This window comes from Pogona vitticeps, chromosome 6 (genome assembly GCF_051106095.1).
Source record: "Pogona vitticeps strain Pit_001003342236 chromosome 6, PviZW2.1, whole genome shotgun sequence".
NCBI classification, from domain to species: Eukaryota; Metazoa; Chordata; class Lepidosauria; order Squamata; family Agamidae; genus Pogona; species Pogona vitticeps.
In genome coordinates this window covers 92,088,973-92,110,211 of record NC_135788.1, presented here as the reverse complement: position 1 = coordinate 92,110,211, position 21,239 = coordinate 92,088,973, and the positions used below count along the sequence as shown (strand labels likewise).

The following is a 21,239-nucleotide window of genomic DNA, read 5'->3' as shown; positions in this document are numbered from 1 at the left end:
AGTAAATGTGCATGGAACTCTAGGCGCACTTTTGAGAATATTAGTTTAGTGAGCCTGCATCCGGAAATCTAAGCTATATGGAACCAGGACTCATAGAATGCTTCCCTTACATCCTACACTGTAGTTCCACAAAATCCCCCCACATATCTCCCACCCAGAGCCACCCTTAATTAAGAGGCAAACAGCCCCCGACACCCTCTTTTCATTTCTTTTTGCCCAGCAACAATCAAGCAATGCATGGGAGGTCCTGAATAATGGACACTCAGTTCGAAGCACTCTCTAAGCCTTGTAAAAGAGCGAGAGAGATGAATATTTTATTGGCCACGCTTCGCTGGACCCTTTCTGCTGTGGCAAGAAACTAGCTGTGGCAGGGAACAGAGGGAGAAAGTATGCGGGGGAAGGAGAACTACATGTAATTCAGTTGGAGGAGGAAGACAGCACCTACCTACTTTGTAAGCAGAAATAAGAAATATTCCATGTTCGATAAGCTGGGTCGCTCTCCCATCCTCTCACACACATCCACATCCACAGTGCCAGCCTTACCACTAGGCTACAGAGCATGACAGCTGCTTTAGGTAACAGATATTATACGAACATAGGAAAAGCCCTGCTGAATCAGATCAAAAGCTCCTTCTAGTACAGTACCTTGTTACCCCACAGCAGTCACCCAGATTCCTCAGGGAAACCTACAAGCCACAAAATGCCATTAAGTGGGTGATAAATTGTCAACTATTAAATTATTACATGCTTACTGTTGGCAGAAAGGAGAGGAGCCATTGGATTTTCGGTCTCAAGTAGCACCTCTGCACCCATTCTCAGGATGAATGGGCTTAACGTAACACACCAAATGATTCTGGGGGCTCAGATTCCTTGGCTGCAACTGTCCAAAGTAGAAAGCCCTTCTCTCGCTCCTGTCACCTTCTGAAATATGTTTGGTAAGGACGTGAGGGAGGGACTTTTCTGTGGCTGCTCCTAAATTATGGAACTTGCCTGCCAAGGAAGACTAAGTTAACTACTTAGTTGATTATTCTGATGTCCTTCCACCACACTCAGACGGACTGACAGATATCCTTCACATTATAATTATTATTATTAAAAAATACCAGACACAGTCAATCAAAATTATAAAAACATTGACTGTTATTATAGAACAAATACAAGTTTTAACAAAAACCCTAAGTATCTGTTAAATATCAGTGCAGTATGTACAGTGCTCCTAATACTGCCACTTTTTGATGTTATTTCTGAGATCTACAACTGTTTATAATTTGTTCTTGTTGTTTAGTCGTTAAGTCATGTCCGACTCTTCGTGACCCCATGGACCAAGCACGCCAGGCCCTCCTGTCTTCCACTGCCTCCCGGAGTTTGGTCAAATTCATGTTGGTAGCTTCGATGACACTGACCAACCATATCATCCTCTGTCGTCCCCTTCTCCTCTTGCCGTCACACTTTCCCAACATCAGTGTCTTTTCCAGGGAGTCTTCTCTTCTCACGAGATGGCCAAAGTATTGGAGCCTCAGCTTCAGGATCTGTCCTTCCAGTGAGCACTCAGTGTTTATAATATTATGTGAAATTTCTGGATATTGTTCCCAAAGTCCCAATAACTAGGGGGACCACTGAAGTGTTTTTCGGCCACAAGTGAGATGTATTCTATTCTGATGGAATAACCTATTATATTTCTTTAAAAATATTTATCATGTGTTGCTTTTAATTGTAGTATAAGCAACCTTAGGTATCAAATTTGAAGGAAGATGAAATATAAATCAAATAAATAATTAATTAAATAACTGGAGGAATGAATAGAGAGAATGAAGAGAACCATAGCTTCTTGTTTCTGTCTTGTCTTCCATTTTATACACTCCAGCATTTAATGTCCAGCATGCTTACGATGTAATCAAGCAAAAGGCATTTTAGAAATGAATAATAATAATTCCAAGAAAAATGTGTATAGGCCAAAACAACAAAAATCTGGACCATCAAATAAATAAATAACTGCAGTTTGTGTAAGTGTGAAATTATGGGCACCTATCAGACTTTAAAATAGAACAGGCATGCTCAGAGGCTAGGTTTGCCACTGGTTTGCATGCCTCCATGCATATAATGCCAGCACAGTATAGTTGTTAGAGCACTGGATTAGGTTTCAGGACATTGGTTTCAGTAGTCTGCTTTTAAAAAAAAGCAGTGGATGACTTTGGCCTAGTCACAGTCTTTCTAGCCTGAGCTACTTTGCTGTGAGGATAAAATGGGGAGAGCAGCCATGTGTATTACACCTTTTCCTCAAAAGAGGAAAGCCACCATATAAATGTAGCAAGCAAATAAATAAATAAAAATATATAATAGGCATCTTTAATTGAGCAAGGAGCCATGGAACAGGCAGCGTCACTCCTCCGAATGTCTAGATCCTCCTGAGACAACCCCCTCCCAACAATCTCAAAGACTCCATTCTCTATAAGGGATCACTGAATTCAGATTTTTAGCTCAAGCGTTTTATGCTCCTCAAACCTTCTTGGCCTTGAATTTTAGAGGGCTTTTGTGGTTTATTTTAAAGCTCAGGGAGACTGAGAGGCATTCCTCATGCCCCACATGCAGTACCTTATCGTATGTCCTCCCTCCATTTCCCTCTCCCATCTCCCCACATTCCACTCCTCACATTTTCCCAGATAAATCTTGACCTACTTTCTTATGCCAGAGTTGTACCATGCTCCTCCTCCCTTTCTGCCTAGGTGGCTGTTGCCACCAATCCTTCTACCACCATGGCCATCCTCCAAGAAGTCAATTTCTTGGACTGGTGGAGGAAATGAAGTAATTCCGCCAAGGCATCCAAACAAAGCCATCTTTTCAGCCCCCAATTAACCAGCCATGTTCCGTTTTCAGCCCAGCAGTCTCTGCAAGGCTGCAAGCCATGGCAACCCTTCTCAAATCCAGCCTACCTGTACAATTATGTTTTTCAGGTAATGGAAAGTTCTGATTAAGCCCCCATTGTCACCACAATTCAACAGTTACTAAAGGAGAAAATACAGTTATGAGACAAGAGGTACCAAGATAGAAGTAGACAGAAATAGTGGTGAGGCAGAATAAGGCTTCCTGATAGCATAACTTGGGGGGAGGCATTATTATTGCAACCTCCAGAATCCCCAAAGGCAAAAGTCAAGCTGGCAGGGGATTTATAGCTCCGGAAAATAGCTTTTTCAAGTTCTGCCAGAATACAGAATACTCCCCTCCCCCGGCCACACAGGAAAATGTTTACCAGAATCCCTCCCACTTCATGTTTTTCTACCTCTTTCTTCTTCTTGCCTTACTGACATAAATTATCAGCCTTTTTGACAAAGATGGCTTCATTTCTACCTCTGCCACAGGATATACCTCTAACCTTAAGTGGCTCAAAGAAAGCAGAGAGAAGGAAGCCTGGGAATAAATGTTCACAATATTATGTCAACAGAACCTCCACGTTCAGAAGCAGTATATCTCTGAATATCAGATATATAGAACAAGCTTTCATTTTCAGTGCTCCATGACCTTCTTGGAAAAAAAAACATGGCTTGTCTATTTTAAAAGTGTAAAGCGCATCTTAATGACCATGGGGTCTAGCTGCCTAGAGTGGTCCTGACCCGATCAGATAGGCGGGATATAAATAAAATAAATAAATAAATAGCCCAAGAGGGCTCTTATATCCATCTTCCTTATGTTCCCTGGGACATCAATGGTTCTTAGTAATTTAAGCAGCAGTAGGAATTGCCTAATGGTGAGGAAGTCTGTTATTTATTCTGTTTTATCTCTATGTGGCCAAACCCTTTGCAGTCAGACTATACAGCAAAGCAGTGAGGAGGGGAGAGATTTAGAAATATCATGCAATGCCAATTTTCTGGCTGTTGCCCAGGAAGGAGCGAGAAGCAAGATAAAAATAGAGCCAGCTGCCAATGCCCTTCCCACCACCCACCCACACATATTGCAGTCTGTCTGCCTCCCACCCCCATCCTGCTTCCATCAACCCTGCACATTCCCATACAGCCCTCCCCTCTGGTCAGCCCAAGAGATTCACTAATAACGCCCCCTGAATGCATCTGACAGCTCAGATCACATCAGATGTTCAACTGGCGACGCTTTAAGTGTCGCTGACCTGGAAGGGTGGATGGAACCAGAGAATTAACTCAATTCCAGGCTGGGAGCTGGGGGTGGAATGAGAGATGGCATGGCAAGGGGATGAGCTAAGCGCCAGATGAAGAACAGAGGGTGGAGATGGTTTACTAGCTGAATTTCTTCACTTTTCTAAAAATGTAGACTTCCCTCCATATGCAAAATGTATGTCTCCACTGGTCACTCACTCAAGGCATGAGACAGTACGCAAAGGAAGAAAATAAGAGTGACATCACAAAACATGTTGGTACTGCCTCATACTTCCATATTACATACACGCTTGCATTTACCATTTAAGCTTCAAATCCTACAGATTAGAAAGCCTTGACTCTGCATGATGGCTCAGTGGTTTAGGTGTCTGGCTGCAGAGCCAGAGGCTGGGAATTTGATTTCCCACTATGCCTCTTTGACAGGAGGCTGGACCTGATGATCCACAGAGAAATCAAACTCCCAAGCTGTGGCTCCTAAATTGCTCCCAAACACTGACTCACCAACCAAAGAGAGGGAAAAGGTGCAGCTGATATGAAAAAGCTATTATGGAATAAGTAATTTCCAACTATTTCCACTTTTATTCATCACGGGATCCTTGTATAGGACGTAAGAAAGAGACATTTAGCCCAAAAATAATTTTTATACTCCTGAAGCCTCGGGGCAAAATCCGGAGCCAGAGTCCCGGAGGCAGTTCATGTCGTATTGGCTCTTGCCTTTCCATTGGATCATTTCAGCAATGTGGAGAGGGGGGGATTTGCTGCTTGGGTAACAGCCTATCCTCCATATTACTTTAACCAGGCTTTGTGCTCTGAAGAGGACACTCCAGCTTCGCATACAGCATCCACGTCCTCCATACAGAGCATGGTCTCTTGAGATTGAAGGATGCCTATGATGAATGTTTATAACGGAATCATGCCTGAATGTACAACAAACGCTGGCAATGCTACCAAAGTTCCAGTATTAAAATTATATGATGTGGCCTAAAGAATCCTAAGTGAGTATACAATGGTGCCTCGCATAACGAGAGCACCGTTTAACGACGAATCCGCATAGCGATGTGTTTTTTGTGATTGTTTTTACGATAGCATAGCGATGTTTTAATAGGCTGACTATTAAACACATTGCGAAACAGCTCATCGGCGGTTCCAAAATGGCCGCCGGATCAAGAAAATGGCTGCCCGCAGCATTTTCGCGCCCTGCCCTCGCTTACCGAGGTGGCGAAAATGGCGGCCGGATGGGGAATCTTCGCTTACCAGTGAGTTCCCCCCCCCCATAGGAACCCATTAAACGGAGTTTAATGGGTTCCTATGGGGTTTTACGTTCCGTTTAGAGATGTTTCCGGATAGCGACATTTTTCCTGGAACGGATTAACGTCGCTATGCGGGGCACCACTGTATTTCCACGGTAAAATCTACAAGCAGAAGAAGTAAAGAAAAGTTATTTATTTGCCCACAATCCTGTTATCTGTTTGTTAATCAAATGCTTAAAGATACTCACACCTCTCCAGGCTGGCATCCAACATAGGCTTGGGGCATTGGTCCAAAACATGATAAATGGTGCAGCAAGGGGGTAGATGGAAAGAGACATGCACACTTCTTAAAAAACCCATCTGTCCACCATGAATGCATCCCTTCCCCTTTTCCCTCTTGGCTTTGTGAAAATAATACATGCTTGTCAAAGATAGTCAGCAGATGTTAGGTGGAGAAACATAGATATATTTCAAACTTTTCACATGACATGGCACGGTATTGCCACTCAGGTACTTCCCAAGGCAGATGAAAAGAGCAAAGGATCACAAGAAAGTCAGGCAGGTATAGGGCTAGCTATTTCAACATGTCCATGCTGAGATATACATCAAAGTCAACTGTGTTTTACTATCATAACATTACAGCAATATTACAGATTTTTCATAATTTTTAATTTTAGGGGGGGAAATCCAGCAAGTTTCTAGTCCTTAATATTAGGAAAATAGGCATGAAAGTCTTTGGGTAGCATCAAGTAAAATCTCAAAAGCTTAAGGAATGGCACAGTCCTTTGCTCTTGTCCACTGCTAGCAAACGCAAAATAACTATGAAAATCATCTAAGTGTGCTATATTTTAAAAATCATTCTTAAATCTGTATAATCCATAGAGAAAGCAAAATGTGGCTACTAATTTCAGTCCAAATTAATACATAACCACAGAGGTGTCTGAAGGTTACAATCCAGGGCTTAAGTCTTATTGCCTTCCCCAAGAAAAAAGTTCAGCTCAAAGTTTTCATGATTTGTACCAAAGATATCCCCAATCTATTCTGGTTCATTCAGCAAGAGAATACTGTATCTACATGTGACAAATTCCATCAGTGAACTCTAGAATTCTTTCCTGAATATTTCAAACTTTCATTTTTTTCAAATGGCAACAACCTCTAGTTCTTCCGCTGTCAAAGATAGAAACAAGAAGATGCAGGCCAGAGATTTCAAACTTTGTTCCATGGAATCTAGAGGGTTTTCCAACGAGATCAGTGAGGTCAACAAGATTCTTTGGAAGGAAAATGCTGAGGCTCAACAGGCCGAGGCCACTGCTTTCCACCAAGCAAATGTACAACCCAGAGGTGGGGTGGACAGTTACACCACATACACCCCAGCAATAAAGGAGGAGGGAGTCATGAATCAAAACAAGGACAAAAAAGGGCAGTGATTTGCATAAAATTCCACATTTTGAATTTTTATTTACAAATTGCAAGATCAGATATGATATTCATAATTTTAACATAATTGCAATATAATTCACTTATTTTGATTAATATCCTGGATTTCTCCCATATTTTGATTAATATCCTGGATTAATATCCTGGAACCCAAGGCAGATCACAACATAATTAAAAAGTAAGTACAAATACCAACATCATTAGGTTATAATACTAAAAGTGCAAGAGAACAAATTATGATTATTAAAACATGAGTGAGTTAAACTACTTTTAAAGCCTCTCTAATTAAAATAATGATTAATATTAAATGATTAAAATATACAGCAATTACCCTGGAAAGTATTTAAATTAGAAGGTTTCTCTGGCATTAAGGTGGCCGGTATGCCTCTTACAGGTAGACAGGGGTGAAAAGGGAGGAGGGGAGATATTGCAAATTATCATAAACTACAACAAAAATAAACAGTCTAACTAGTTATATTGTACATAGGCAATGCCAAAGTTCCTATTTATCCTGATGTATTTACACTAGAATTTCAAATAGAGAGCACCTTTCCAAGTAAGTACCATCTCTACAAAACAGCTGGCCACTCTCAGATGCAGTGCTCTTAGCTGGGGCTCTTATAAGAACTGCAAGATGAGTATGAAGTGGAAAGGGTTTGAAATTATATGCTGGGCAAATCTGCTTCTGCCTTAGCATTCTGGTCAACTAGTGTGAAAACATGGAAGGAAACTTTGCACTATTTCTAAAACACTCTTCACTTGCCCTGCCACACACACTGATAATTTATTTGGTATCTATTAGACCACTTATATTTAGATTTCTGTTTTGTATGCCCTTATGATGCACTGGCCTTAAATCATCTAGATATGGCATGTTAAGTCCCAATACAATAACCTTTAGGGCAGAATGATGTTGGCAACATAGGGAGGAGCTGCATGGCCCACCCCACCCCCATTATTGGGTACTTGGACCACTCCCCACTGTGCTGCTAGGAAAAAGTCATGGGGGCAGGCAGGATGAAAACAAGGAGGATCATGCTCTTGGAAGCCTCTAGGACACACAGTTCTCCTATAAAGCAGGACGTTGCTTTATCAAAAGGATGTCATGGGGGTGGGTTTAAAATTAGAACATCCAGTCACTTCCAGTTTGGGGGGGGGGGAATCCAAAACCCACACAGTTTCAGTGGAGACACAGCCTATAATAATTTCTGAGCAATTAAAATTAGCCACTGAGCCCTCTCAAACTGCTCAACCTTAGTTTAGGTTAAACACATGCTACATATGACCCCACCCAGCAATCCATCTTGTTATTGGAGATTATGATTTAAAAAAAAAAGAGGTGTTGACACCTAGCAGACCACAATTTATGGGTCTCAGGGAAATCACAGAGTGTCCAAGAACATTCAGATTTTTAGAGGCAGATTTACTCATACCCACTGAAATCAACAGCATTCCATGTTAATCATGACTGACTCACAGTACCATTATAAAAGAAGGCTTTTAACTGAAATAATATCAGCTGTGGGTCTGATGGCAATTTTTAGAGTATATATTTTTAATTGCATTTTAATTATTTTGCCCTTTTATTTTGCCTTTTTATTGTATTTTAAATGTTGTAAGCCGCCCAGAGACCTTCGGGTAGTGTGGGCGACATATAAGTTAAATAAATAAATAAATAAATAAATAAATAAATAAATAAATAAATAAATAAATAAATAAATAAATAAATAAATAAATAAATAAATAAATAAATAAATAAATAGGCCCAACCAAAAAGGCCACAGCTTGCTATGAAGCAGAAAGTGACTTTGACCATGTCCTTCTGAGTAGCATATACTGTACTGTATACAGGACAAATATCCACCTACAAATACCACTCTTCTCTCAGAAAGAACTACTCTGAATGAAACATATTTTATACACACATATCTCAACTGCAAATTTCTCTGTTTTAGTTTAACAAGCTTAAGCGTCTCTCAAAGAATCCTAGGAATTATCGTTTGATGAGGCCAAGATTAAAACAAAACAAAGCTTAAGCCTTACAATCTTGGTTTATTTCTGTTTTTTTTCTGCAAAAATACTCCCTAACTCTAGTCCCAAAACAGTTCCCAGTTATCCTTTAGGGGAGAGAAGGACTGTGCAGCTGGTTGAAGTCTGTGATGCCTTTAGAAATCAGCTGGTCACCTAGTCTTCCACTGCAAGGAAGCTCAAATGTATATATACATCACTAGACATGCATGTAACCAGGCCATCGTGCTCTGTGAACATGCACCAAAATACTGCACACAGGGCGTTCTGACACAATGAATGCCAAAGTTTTCTATCAGTTCCAGCTGTCTTAACATATAAAGAGGCCCACCGTTGCTATGAGAAGCTCATGTCAATGAATGGGCATTTTAGTTGCTGACCGATTAAAAGCTTAATCAATTAATTGGTTTGCCATTATCCAATCAATTAATTAAGTGAGGGAAAATTAATACTACAAGTATCCGATACAGGTAATATTTCTCACAACCATTAATTAAGAATAAGATCACCATTTTACTGAAACAAGCACCATAAGCAAAGACGTTCATTCTTAGGATTAGTGGTATAAATGAACTACCAGAAATGTCCATAAATTGGAAATGAGAATCTCTTTTCTTTGACCTATTTGTGTTGTTCAAAGAGTATAACTGTTTTTTTAAGTTACACAAAATTCCTCACCAGGTTCTACAAAAAGGTTATATTTAATATGCCATCTTTCAAAACAATGTTCCCTGGATGGCTCAAACATAAAAAACAGAAAAAGGTAAGTCAACAGTTACAAGTAGTATTAACAATATGACAAATTTACAAATCATAAGGAGCCCCACTGAAGCTTGATGAATTCAGGTTTGTTGCAATGTATAATTAATCCATCATCAAATTAATTCTGACTTATGGCAACCCTTTTTAAGGCTTTCCAGGTATAGTGTGTTCAGAAGTGTTTTACCACTTGCTTCTTCTGGGGTGTCCTGAGACTGTGCAGCCCGCCCAAGGCCATACAGGCTGGCTCTTCTCACAGAAAGCACACTGAGGAACTGAACTCTCAGACTCTGGCTCCGCAGGCAGATACCAGAGCCACTGAGCTATCTAGCCAGCTACAGTAGCTATCAAGACAGGCAGGCAGGCAGACAATTTTAAATTCCTGGAAGAACTTAAAAATCCTCTTTCACCCACAAATTTGCACATGTTCATCTTGTATATCATGAGAACTAGCCCACTGCAGTGATTCAAATATTCAAAGTTTCATTTGGCCTTATTTGTTTCTAGCATTTTTTCATGGCTTCATTCCTGACAAGAGGCAACTCTGGCATTTGGCTTTTTAGTGTCAGAGCGAAACCTATGAAAATACAGTGGTGCCCCACATAGCAATGATAATCCGTTCCGGATAAATCATCGCTATCCGGAAACGTCGCTATACAGGGCAAAAAACCCCCGCTAAGTGGGAATCTTCAATCCGGCCGCCATTTTCGCCGCCTCGGTAAGCAAGGAATTGGCGCGAAAACGCTGCAGGCAGCCATTTTCTTCTTCCAGCGGCCATTTTGGAACCGCCGATCAGCTGTTTGAAAACATCGCATTGCGAAGATCGGTAAGCGAAACGCTTACTGATCATCGCAACGCAATGTTTTCCCTATTTAAACATCACAATGCGATCGGTTTTTCGATCGCAAAATCTGCATCGCTATGCGGATTCGTCATTAAACAGTGCGCTCGTTTTATTATAAGAATAAAACAATCCACAAGCAAGTACAGAATACTGTATGTATTATTATAAATGCCTCATTCTACCCATTTTAGTCACCCATTAGATTTCCTTTGCAAGCTTTGGTTTTGAACTGTTTTCCCCCCTCTCCACTTCTGTACCTCAGGCCCCTCTCCATCTCTCCTTTCAACTGTATTTAAACAGAGTTTGAAACCATACATACCTCTTCTACTAAGCTTCTGACCTCAATCCCTCCTCCTTCCCTCCCCTTCCACTATGCTCTTCTCTTGTCTTGCTTAAGATCCTAGGCCTGAACCCAGTGGGTTTTTTTTTCACTCATTCTACAGAGCCTAGTTTTTTATCAGCCTGAGTAGTAATGACGACTAAAGCCAAGCTGATTCCATAGCAATTTCCTCTTCCCACAGAACTGTAGTCTTTCTTTATATGTACAGTATAGAGTGTTTGTTACCTGTATGGCCTTGGGAAAGCTACACAGTCTCAGGAAGCCCCCAGAAGAAGGGAATAGTATAGTAAACCACTTCTGACTACTTTCTACCTCAAAAAACCTGAAAGGGGTCGCCATAAGTCAGAACTGACTTGACAGCACATGAGTATTATCAGGGTGGATTTGATTTAAATCGAATCAACTGAAATCATGATTTAATATTTTTTTTAAAAAAATTATTATTTAAACTTTCAAAATCAATCTATCATTATTTAAATCAATTTGATTTTTAAAAAATCATTGATTTTTAACCAATCTGTTTGTTATTATATGAAATATATCTAAAATTAAAAGCAAATTAAAATGTTAAGATAATTAGACCATTTGTACAAAAGAAGATCTGCCAAATTTTCAGAGCAACGCTTCTGGAATTGTAGTTATGTGATATAGGGGAGGTGAGAAGGAAGAGGACTATGTTTCTTCCAAAGACTCACTACCAGAATTATTGCTACCTTCACAGAAAACAGTTCCCATGACATAATTGAAGAAGCCTTGGTAGCTAAACCAGTGCAAAACTTGTCTGAGTTTGTAATGCAGATCTGTCCCAAGTCCTTATGCTTCAGGAATTTGCAAGCAAAAGGTGGTGCATGTACAGAAAGAACATTCAACTCAGAGGCATTGGTACCCTTTGAGGCAAGGCAGTTGTTTTGTTTTGTTTTTGTAAGAATTAAGGACCGTCTATTCTTACGCATAATTTTCTAAAGCTAGCCATATTAGTCTGTACTCTGTCCTAACAAAAACTGTTGTAGCATCTTGTTTTTTGTTTGTTATGTGCCAGTCAAATCCCTTCCCACTAACAGAGATCCTAGTACGTTTTTCAAAGCATGTGAGATACTTAAGAACTGTTTTACCATTGCTACTCACATGTGAGTTTCTGCGTGGGAATTTGAATCTGGATCTCCAGTCCATTGTCACCCTATCCACCACACTACATTGCCTAGGTAAAGGTTCCCCTTGACAATTTTTGTCCAGTCGTGTTCATCCCCGTTTCCAAGCCATAGAGCCAGCGTTTGTCCGAAGACAATCTTCCGTGGTCACATGGCCAGTGCGACTTAGACACGGAACGCTGTTACCTTCCCACCAAGGTGGTCCCTATTTATCTACTTGCGTTTGCATGCTTTCGAACCGCTAGGTTGGCGGGAGCTGGGACAAGCGACGGGTGCTCACTCCGTTGCGTGGATTTGATCTTACGACTGCTTGGTCTTCTGACCCTGCAGCACAGGCTTCTGCGGTTTAGCCCGCAGCGCCACCACGTCCCTTACCACACTGCCTAGTGGCATATAAAAGACTAACAAATGTATTTGACATATGCTTTTGTGGACTGTAGAAGCAAGCCTACACAAAATGGCTAACAAGTTTCAAGGTACCAAACAATACTCTACTGGCTTTGCTTCAGTATCTTAAGCAATTTTAAAAAAAAAGAACATTACAGAGCAAAAAAGGAGAGGCTCATCATTTAATCAAAACATTATATAAGTTAATAAAATCTATTTACAAGAAGAGGAGGAAGATAAGGGCTTCCCTGCAAAGGTAAAAGGGACCTTGGATTCCTCCCAGCCAGCCACCCATCACCAGATGGTAGGAAGTTTCAGCCACTCCCAGCAAGTCTTTGGAAAGCACAACTGTGGGGAGGAAAAAGAAAATCAAGGAAACAATATGGCAGAGATTCAATTCCCATCAATCAGTTAAAAGGAGAAAGGAAAGCAATCTTAGTAGCCTTTCAACTCCCTCCCATCCTGAAATATATCTCAGAAATAGAGGGGGGTGAAAAGATGTCGGGACCAAAGGAAATTGAGCTTGATTCAAGACAATCATACTTTAAGTGCCTACACTGGGCTGTATAGTTTATTACTTCAACAACCCAAATAAATCTTGTAAAGCATGCAGATTTGCATACAGGCACGACTGTTTTAATTTATTCTGCTTCTAGGAAGGGGAGCACTGAAGCCCCACAGCTGAAGTCCTGCTCTTGCATGTCTATAAGGCATTTTCCCCAACATTGAAAGGTTCAAATGAAAGGATTAGATTTTTTTTTAATTTAAGGAAAAAATTCGAGCAGAAAATCTAGAGAACTATATCTGCAATATGCAAATATAAATGCAAATACATGCAATATGTCCAGCTCAGCTTCAGCATTCCCCACCCAGTAGAATCAAGGGATTCTGAATGTTGCGGTCCAAAAAGTGACTTTTCCAAGGTCTGATCCCATCTTTACCAGCCCTGCAAGGTTGAACCTAGGTACCAGAAAAGTTTCAGACTCCTCACTGCTATTGTGAATCTCATTCTGATAAATTCCCCACTGAATATCCTTGTGTTCTAAGGATAGGTTGTCCCATAAATGCAATTGGACTACTAACAAATAAATGATGAGTTCTCTCTGTTAGCTCTGTCAATCCTTCCTTTTGGAGTATATTTTTCTACAATTTAGGGAATGGCTGTGCTCTCATAATTAGACCGTACTACACTGTAATTACCATGCTACTACACTACACAGCCTTGCCATGTATTATTTATTAACGTTATTTCTATCCCCCCCCTTTCTCCCAAAATGGGACCCAAGACAGCTTACAAATGACTAAAAGACATCCACAACCAAAACATTACAGATTACATCATTAAAATTGTAAACATAAACCAATACTAAAAAATAAAACCCAAGTAACGTGCTCATTAAAACTATCTTATAACCAGTTAAAAGCACATAATAAAACATTAAAAGAGACTGCACTAAGCCTGAAACTAACAAAACTACACACCACTAAAATATTGGGGGGGGGGGTTACTCTGTTTCTAAAGGCCTTGTTGGAAAAAAAAGAAGGTTTTCCTGTCTGTGGGAACAGTAAGGAGGCGCCCATGTTAGCCTTGCTGGGGGGTCCCAAAGTCAGGAAGCAGTCAGCAAAAATGCCTTTTCTCGTGTTCTCACTAAAAATGACAGTGAGGGGGCAGGACTAAGAGAAAGTCCTCCTCTGAAGACCTCAAAATCCAGGAAAGATTATATGGGAAGATGCAGACGGTCAGTTAGCCTAGACTCAAGCCATATAACAGGGCTTTATAGGTCCCAATCAGTACTTTAAACTCAGCCTGGGAATAGACTGGTAGCAGTGAAGATGTTGCAAAAACAGAGCTGTAAAATCATTGCACCCAGTCCAAGGAACCGTGCAAATGCATTGCTGGGATCCCAGCATCCAGCTCAGGAATCAATCCAAGCTGCAAATTCGAATCAACATCTACAAACTTTCAACTTTTGACTTCTACCACCACCACAAAGGCAGGTTTCTAGGCTCAAAGTTCAGCTCATAGGTCTGAAAGTGAGTAAGGTGACAGCTAGTGAAATTCTAGGAAGATGAATGGGCGATGAATAGGATTTCCACAAAACAGGCTTTTACCATCCTGCACAGTTCTTGGTCATCTATCTAAGGTAGGATATTTTATACAAATTAGCATGCAAATTAAAAGTACACAAAAACACTAAAATCTAGAACAATGAAGCACATCAAATTTCTCCAAGTTACTTCTCTTGAGTCCAAGATGCAGGGCCACCAGAAACACCTCCATGGGACCAAAAGGGAGGGGCACAGATCCTCGTTGTTCTACTCAGCATTTTTTTCCTGAAATGCTCAAAATATACCATACACATTAGCTCAGTGATCATCACCACATCCCTGTAAGATTGGCCAGTATTACTAATCCCATATCACAGGACACCTTGACAAAAAATTTTTTTTAAAAAAAATTGCCTAACACCATTTCACTTAACTAAGAAGGGAGTTGAAGAGAGGACCCATCAATTCATAATTCATGCTCCTAACCATGTGTGTTAAGTGGTTATGTGCAATACTAGCTAAATTTTTATTCCTCATTTAATTCATTGTCAATAACTACTATCCCCTGATTCAATTCCTGCAACATCCAGAGAATAAAATCAGTCCTTAGTTGGATTATTTAAGCCTAATCAAGTCCCTACTTAATCATACAGTCAAGGTACACAGGAAGGATTTTTGCTTCTCCCTGCACCTGCTTTGAAAAATTTGTAAATATGTATTGTCGCTGTTGTTGGCCTCGTCTTTCTCCTCCTCCTCCTCCTGCTGCAAAGAGCAGAAATCTATTGATCTAGGCTTTGATCGCCCCCCTCCCCACAATAAATAGAGGAAGCGTCTGGTCTGTTCCATCCCCCAGTTCCCAATCTAAGCTCAAGCATCCGTGAGGATTATTAAAAGGCCGTTATGTCAGCAGCAGTGAGGCAGGCACTCCATCCCCTGCCCCTATCAATAATTGAGGATCTTAATGAACGAATCTGGAGGGGAAGAGAGCCGCCGTCAGCAGGGAGACAGCTGGGATCATTTGCTCACCCGTCACTACTGGTGACGACGCGTTGAAAGATTTCTCCAGGGCTGCTGGAACCAACCAACCCCCCTTCAGCAAGCATACAGATAGGTTACAGCTGCCGCCACCCACCCCAACCTGGCTGAAGGATCCTGTTCACAAACTCAGCATTGAATATCCAGGACTTCCTAAGTGGCACATGAATATTGTATTGGCAGGTGACACTGTGCCTTGTCAGAGGAATGGCTTTCAACGTAATGAGTTTAAAGAAATTAACTTCTCCCCCTCCCAATGGATCACCCTCCCTTGGCTGAAGCACAGCCATTTCTGCATCCCAGTGGTTGGGCTCAGAAAGTTTCCACAGTGACAAAATCCCACCAGACAGGGTTAAAACAAGAATGAGGAAGAATTGGTCCTCCACGTCTTTTGGATTTCTAACTGGCAAAAGCTGGGGCCAGCATGCCCAATGGTATGGGATTATGGGATTTGTAGAAAGACAAAGGTTTCCCTATGACCATAAACTGAACAGCCTACTTGTTGTTAAAACCACTGTTGCATTTGCACATTTGTATATACATAAATGCACACATGTGTGCACACATGCACATGTAAGTAAACTCATGTAGGTGTGGAATGGCCAACATTCATACTGGGATTGTGGTGCAGGTGGTCCCCCTCCCTACCCACAGAGAAGGGGTAGGCAAAGGGAAAGAGTAAAGAACTAACAAGAGCTACCCATGCATATGCTGTAGAAAAATCAATACCAACTTTTTAGATCTTGCAGAGCAAAGTCCGAAAACATGCATCTTATATGTACAAACCAGCCCCTTCTGCAGTCATAAAACTGGAACAGGTCTTGCAGGTGATTTAAGTCCAGTCCCTGCTTAATGAAGGAAATCCAGAATTAGAGTATCCCCAACAGATGGCTGTCCAGCCTCTTTTCTGAAGACTGCTAGGGAGGAAAATCCCATTAGGTAAGTGGTTCCATTGCTAACCTGGTGGCTGGGCATTTAGTTGCACAGACAGGGGTAGGTTTATGGGACTAGATTCTTGATCTTCAGTCACGGAGAACTGGTTTCAGCCTTCTCCCATTATCATGCTACTTCTTCACTGCTTTCTACTTTCCCAAAGTAAGCAACACAACAATATTCAGAATCCTGAACACATGAACACTCCACAAAAAAAAAGCATTACAGATATAATTTGCTGCAAATCTCCCAAATGTTTATATTATATACGCTTTCCTGGCAAAAATGCAGTGACAGGAAACAGACTGAATAGGCATCACAGGGAAGGCAGATTGAAAAGGTAGCAGCTGGAGGTGTGTGGTGTGTCCTTATATTAGCACCTGTTTTTGAATCCTACCCATTGGAACACCTCATAGGTCTCAAAATGGAACAGGCTTCAGTTTTCAAATTCTCACACCCAAACAGAACCATGAAGTCTGTCAACTGATTCTGGAGAAATACGTGCTCGCTTCGGCAGCACATATACTACAATTGGAACGATACAGAGAAGATTAGCATGGCCTCTGCGCAAGGATGACACGCAAATTTGCGAAGCATTCCATTTTTTAAAAAAAAACTGATTCTGGAGAAATCTGTTGGTCTGCTGACATGTCCCACAGAATATGAGACTAGGACCACACAGTCTTTCTATCCAGCACAAATGTGATCAAACATTATCTTTTATTACTCCATATTTGGGGGGGGGGGGGAGACAGCAAACAAAAACCTCAGAGACTAAAGAACTGAAGCTGTGTCCGGGAACTTGAAATATTCTCTTCCAGTCGTGTATCCAACTCTCCCCTCCCCCAGAACATCCCAATTCAATATGTAGCATTATCCAAATGACAGCTACTTCATAGATTAGCTTTGCATAATTTATTCTGCCCCCAAGGTTCAGGTTTTCAAATGATTTAGAATTCCTTTCTACAAGGACTGAGAGGAGAGAGGAGGAGGAAAAGAAAGGGGAGACGGCAAGCAGGAAAGGAGGAAACTGGACTAGCGATGAGCCAAATTATCTAGCTTTAGAAGAGAGGGTGAGCCGTCTCCAGCAGACGTGCTCAAGTTCTAAGTTCCAATGAGGGTCACACACAAATTCCTAAAAAAAATTCCACCCAGATCAGATTGGCTAATGATCCTTGTGAATTCTGCTTCCCTGCCATATTCACGTGAGGGAGTGGGGAAGCTATAAAGCCGGACTGTCATATAGTTAGAGCACTGGACTAGCATTTGGAAGATCTGAGTTTGAATGGCCCTGAAATGCACCGAGTGACCTTTGGCTGGTCACATTCCTGCAGTTCAACCTTACCTCACAGGGCTGCTGTGAGAAACAAGTTAGTAAAAGAAGAATCATAGGATTCTTGGAGCAGAGGTCAGATATAGCAAACAAAGATGAGGCCTTCCAGAGCAAACCATAGATCCATTTAGTTCTGCATTTTGTTGCCAACTTGAGCTATCCAATTTCTTCCAGCAAATCAAGAAACAACAGACAAGTACAATCCCCCTTTTGCTCCTCCCTGAACCTGGTACCCTAAGATGCACTGCCTCTCTTAACAGAAAGGCTCCTTTCCGTTATGATGGCTAATAACAAGGGGGACTTGGAAATAAGTATGGCAAGGGTGGACTGTCCAGGATTCAAGACATCCCACTCTATTGAAGAGTATATTCCCTATTCTCTTAATTGAGGTTTCTTGGGACCTCTCATTCTAGATGCTTTCTCCCCAGAAGTGAGCCTGGCTGAGACACAGGAAGGAAACAAGAGGCAGTACAGGATACAGGGAGGTAAGTAGGAACTGGAGCAAGTTATATGGGTGTGCATACATATATACTTTTTTCTTATTTCTGTTTCTCTCTCAGACTCACACAATTTTCTACATAACAACAGACCCAGATTTCAAGAGACAGGGCCTGCCACTGTGATCTCTGGCTTGGCCCTGGAGCTATCTAGTGCTATTTGCTCTGCAGGCAGCAGATGCTCTCTGTTTCTGGCACATATGAGAACAGTGGGGGGGCTTTGCTATTTTCACATAGGAGGGGGGGATTTGATTTTAAATGGCCCAACAGCCAAGTTACATTTCACAAGACAAGTGAATCTGATCTGGCACTGGTGTTTATCCATGCATTTGTAATAATTGTATACTATCTTTCTGCAAAAATCAGCAGAGTGGTGTGTTCAAACAATATAAAACCAAAATAATACCATTTATAATCACCACAATTTTAAAGGCCAAATTTTCAGTATGTGTCTTAACTTCTTTCCATTTGGAAGATCAAGGACCATCAACAGAGCGCGCTTTCTGTCATTTGGGAGGGGAAAACATTTAAGTATAAAAAGAAGTGATACGCATCTCCCAGCAATTGAGGATACCAACACAAAAACACACACAGAGACATACACAAAACAAGGTGCTGCAGGATCAACTACTAGGCAACGAGCTGACACATTTTTTCTGACTGTGCATATGTAGATTTCGCTTCCATTGAAAACACGACTGTACATGTGACAAGTATACATGAAACATAATCCAAAATTCCACAAAATAAGAGACCTATTTGCCTAAGAACTAAGTAACTGCAATTCTTCACAGCTTCTCCTCTGACCTAAATGCCTATAGACTAGTACACTTCAGGTATTAGCTGCCCCACTGCCAGTACTAATTATGCACCAGTGCAATTGCTATTTTGACGTATGCTAACAAAATTTTATCCCCCCCCCCTCAAAAACACAACCTTGGGATCCTTAAGCCTCCACTACAGGGGTGGCCCCAGAATGGTTCACCATTGCACTCTCTTGCTCCTACCTCCATCCTCATTTGCTCAAAAAGCAGAAGCTGCCTGCAGTTACCACCTCCCTTGTATATTCTCCCCTCCCTCCCACACCCCTCCTCGCACTCTGCAGACCCTTCGCAGTGTGTTTGTGATTATCCCAGCCTCTTGTGATAAACGATGCTGTCAGGAATAAATTTAATCAGAAGCAGACAAGATTATTGTATTTATCACTTTTTACCGATCCAGCAGCTTCCAGGGGCCCAGAGGCAGGAAGCAGCCATTTGAAGGGAGGAGGGGTGCTAAGTGGAGGGGGGTGGACACTATTGGTTGAACAAAGGACAACCATGAATATGTTCCAAAGACATAGGTCCTAGAGCATCATTTGGGGGGGGGGGGAGATAACTTTTATTTTCTTTGCAGCAAAAGGCCCAATTTTGTTCATCCCTGGTTTTTGTTTTTTTTTTAATATACAGACCATGGAGTTTTGTCATGCCAATGTTACTTGCTCCAGGCAAAATTTATTTTTCACATTGATTTAAAGGCATAATTAAAGTCTTTGGGCCTTCTGTTCTCCGCCCCTCCCTGCACAAGGCTCAGTTAGCATTATTTCGTTTTCTTCACTGCCTTTTTCCACATTGTCCTTTTAATCTTCCAATTTAAATAAGAAAAAATAGAAATAGAAGACCAGAAAATGGCTCAAATAGATCCCCTCCTTCTAGGCAAAGATATACACATGTGCATACGTGCCACTTGTGAAATTCTAAATAAAAAGACATTCAATGAGAGAAAATAAAGCAGAAGAGATGGGGAAAAGAAAGCAAATCAAATTAATGTAAAAAAAGATGCACTCTAGGAATTCATCAGAATTTTAGGGGAACTACAAGTCAACTCTTGACTTATGGTAACCCTTTTCAGGGTTTTGTGGGAAAGAATACTCAGAAGTGGCTTAACATTCCCTACTTCTGGGGGCGCCCTGGGACTGTGCAGCTTGGCCAAGGCCACACAGGTTGTGCCTCCAGGGAGATGAGCTGACTCTACCTGCAGGAGCCACAGTGGGAGGTTGGGAGTTTGATTCCCCCATCATGCCTCCAGGGAAAAGAGCCAGCCTGTGTGGCCTTGGGAAAACTGCACAGTTCCAGGACACCCCCGGAAGAAGGGAATATTAAACCACTTTGGAGCATTCTCTACCTAGAAAACCCTGAAACTTGGCAGCACATGATTATTATTATTACAAACAAGAAAAATAAGTTCTAAGTTGGGTGACGATATCTTTAAACTGCTGGATATGATATAACAGATATATACCATAGAAACAAAGGAAAACCTGCAGCCCTTTAAAAACTTTGATTTGAGTAACTATAGTTGTAATAGGAGAATGCAACAGAACAATCCCAGGGCTCCCTCAAAGTATGTCTAACGCTGCATAGACAGACGTGTGTATCACCATGTGTGCACAGTCATGTTTGGAAAGCTGAGATAAAATACAGGTGGTGAAATCCTGAGTTCCTCAAGGTGGGGCCATCCAGATTTGTTTGCTTCTGATTCTCATAATCTCCAATCAGAACTGCAGTGAAGACTGGGGATGGATAATGGAAGTTGATGCCCTCTAGATCAGGAGTCTCCAAACTACTGCCTGTGTTGCTTTTTTTGTCCAGCCCATTGCCTTCAGCCCATGCGCACACATGCAGGGTGGTGGGGGGCTGTGGTGCGTGTGTCTGTGCGTACATGCGGGGGCGTGCATGCATGCAGGAGGCAGGCGGGGGAGTGTGTACATGTGTGCGGGCGTGTGTGCATGCATGCAGGCGGGAGTATGTGTGTGCGTGCATGTGGGGGGGAGTGCGCGCAGGTGGGTGGGAGTGCATGCATGTGCTCCTTCGGCCCTCGAAAATATCACAAATATATTACGTGGCTCTCTGTGTGAAGAGTTTGGAGACACTGCTCTTGATGCATCTGATTCCGTCATTAACCACCGGTACAATCCTGCTGCCTGGGATAATGGGAGTATAGTCCTACACTTCTGGAGGACTGCCCTGTATGGGAAAGGCTAGTGTAAACTGTTTTGTGCCTCAGTGGTCAGGCAAAAAATATACTGCAAGGAGA

General features: G+C 41.6%; 1 protein-coding gene and 1 non-coding gene across 4 annotated transcripts in view; one reads left to right on the top strand and one right to left on the bottom strand.

Moving 5' to 3' along the window:
* Positions 1–21,239, bottom strand: part of RARA (retinoic acid receptor alpha) — a 204,393-nt gene that overhangs the window by 82,168 nt on the left and 100,986 nt on the right. The window lies entirely within an intron of this gene.
* On the top strand, positions 16,836–16,942 carry LOC140701556 (U6 spliceosomal RNA). Its single transcript, XR_012080446.2, has one exon. It is a non-coding gene; the product is annotated as a U6 spliceosomal RNA (small nuclear RNA).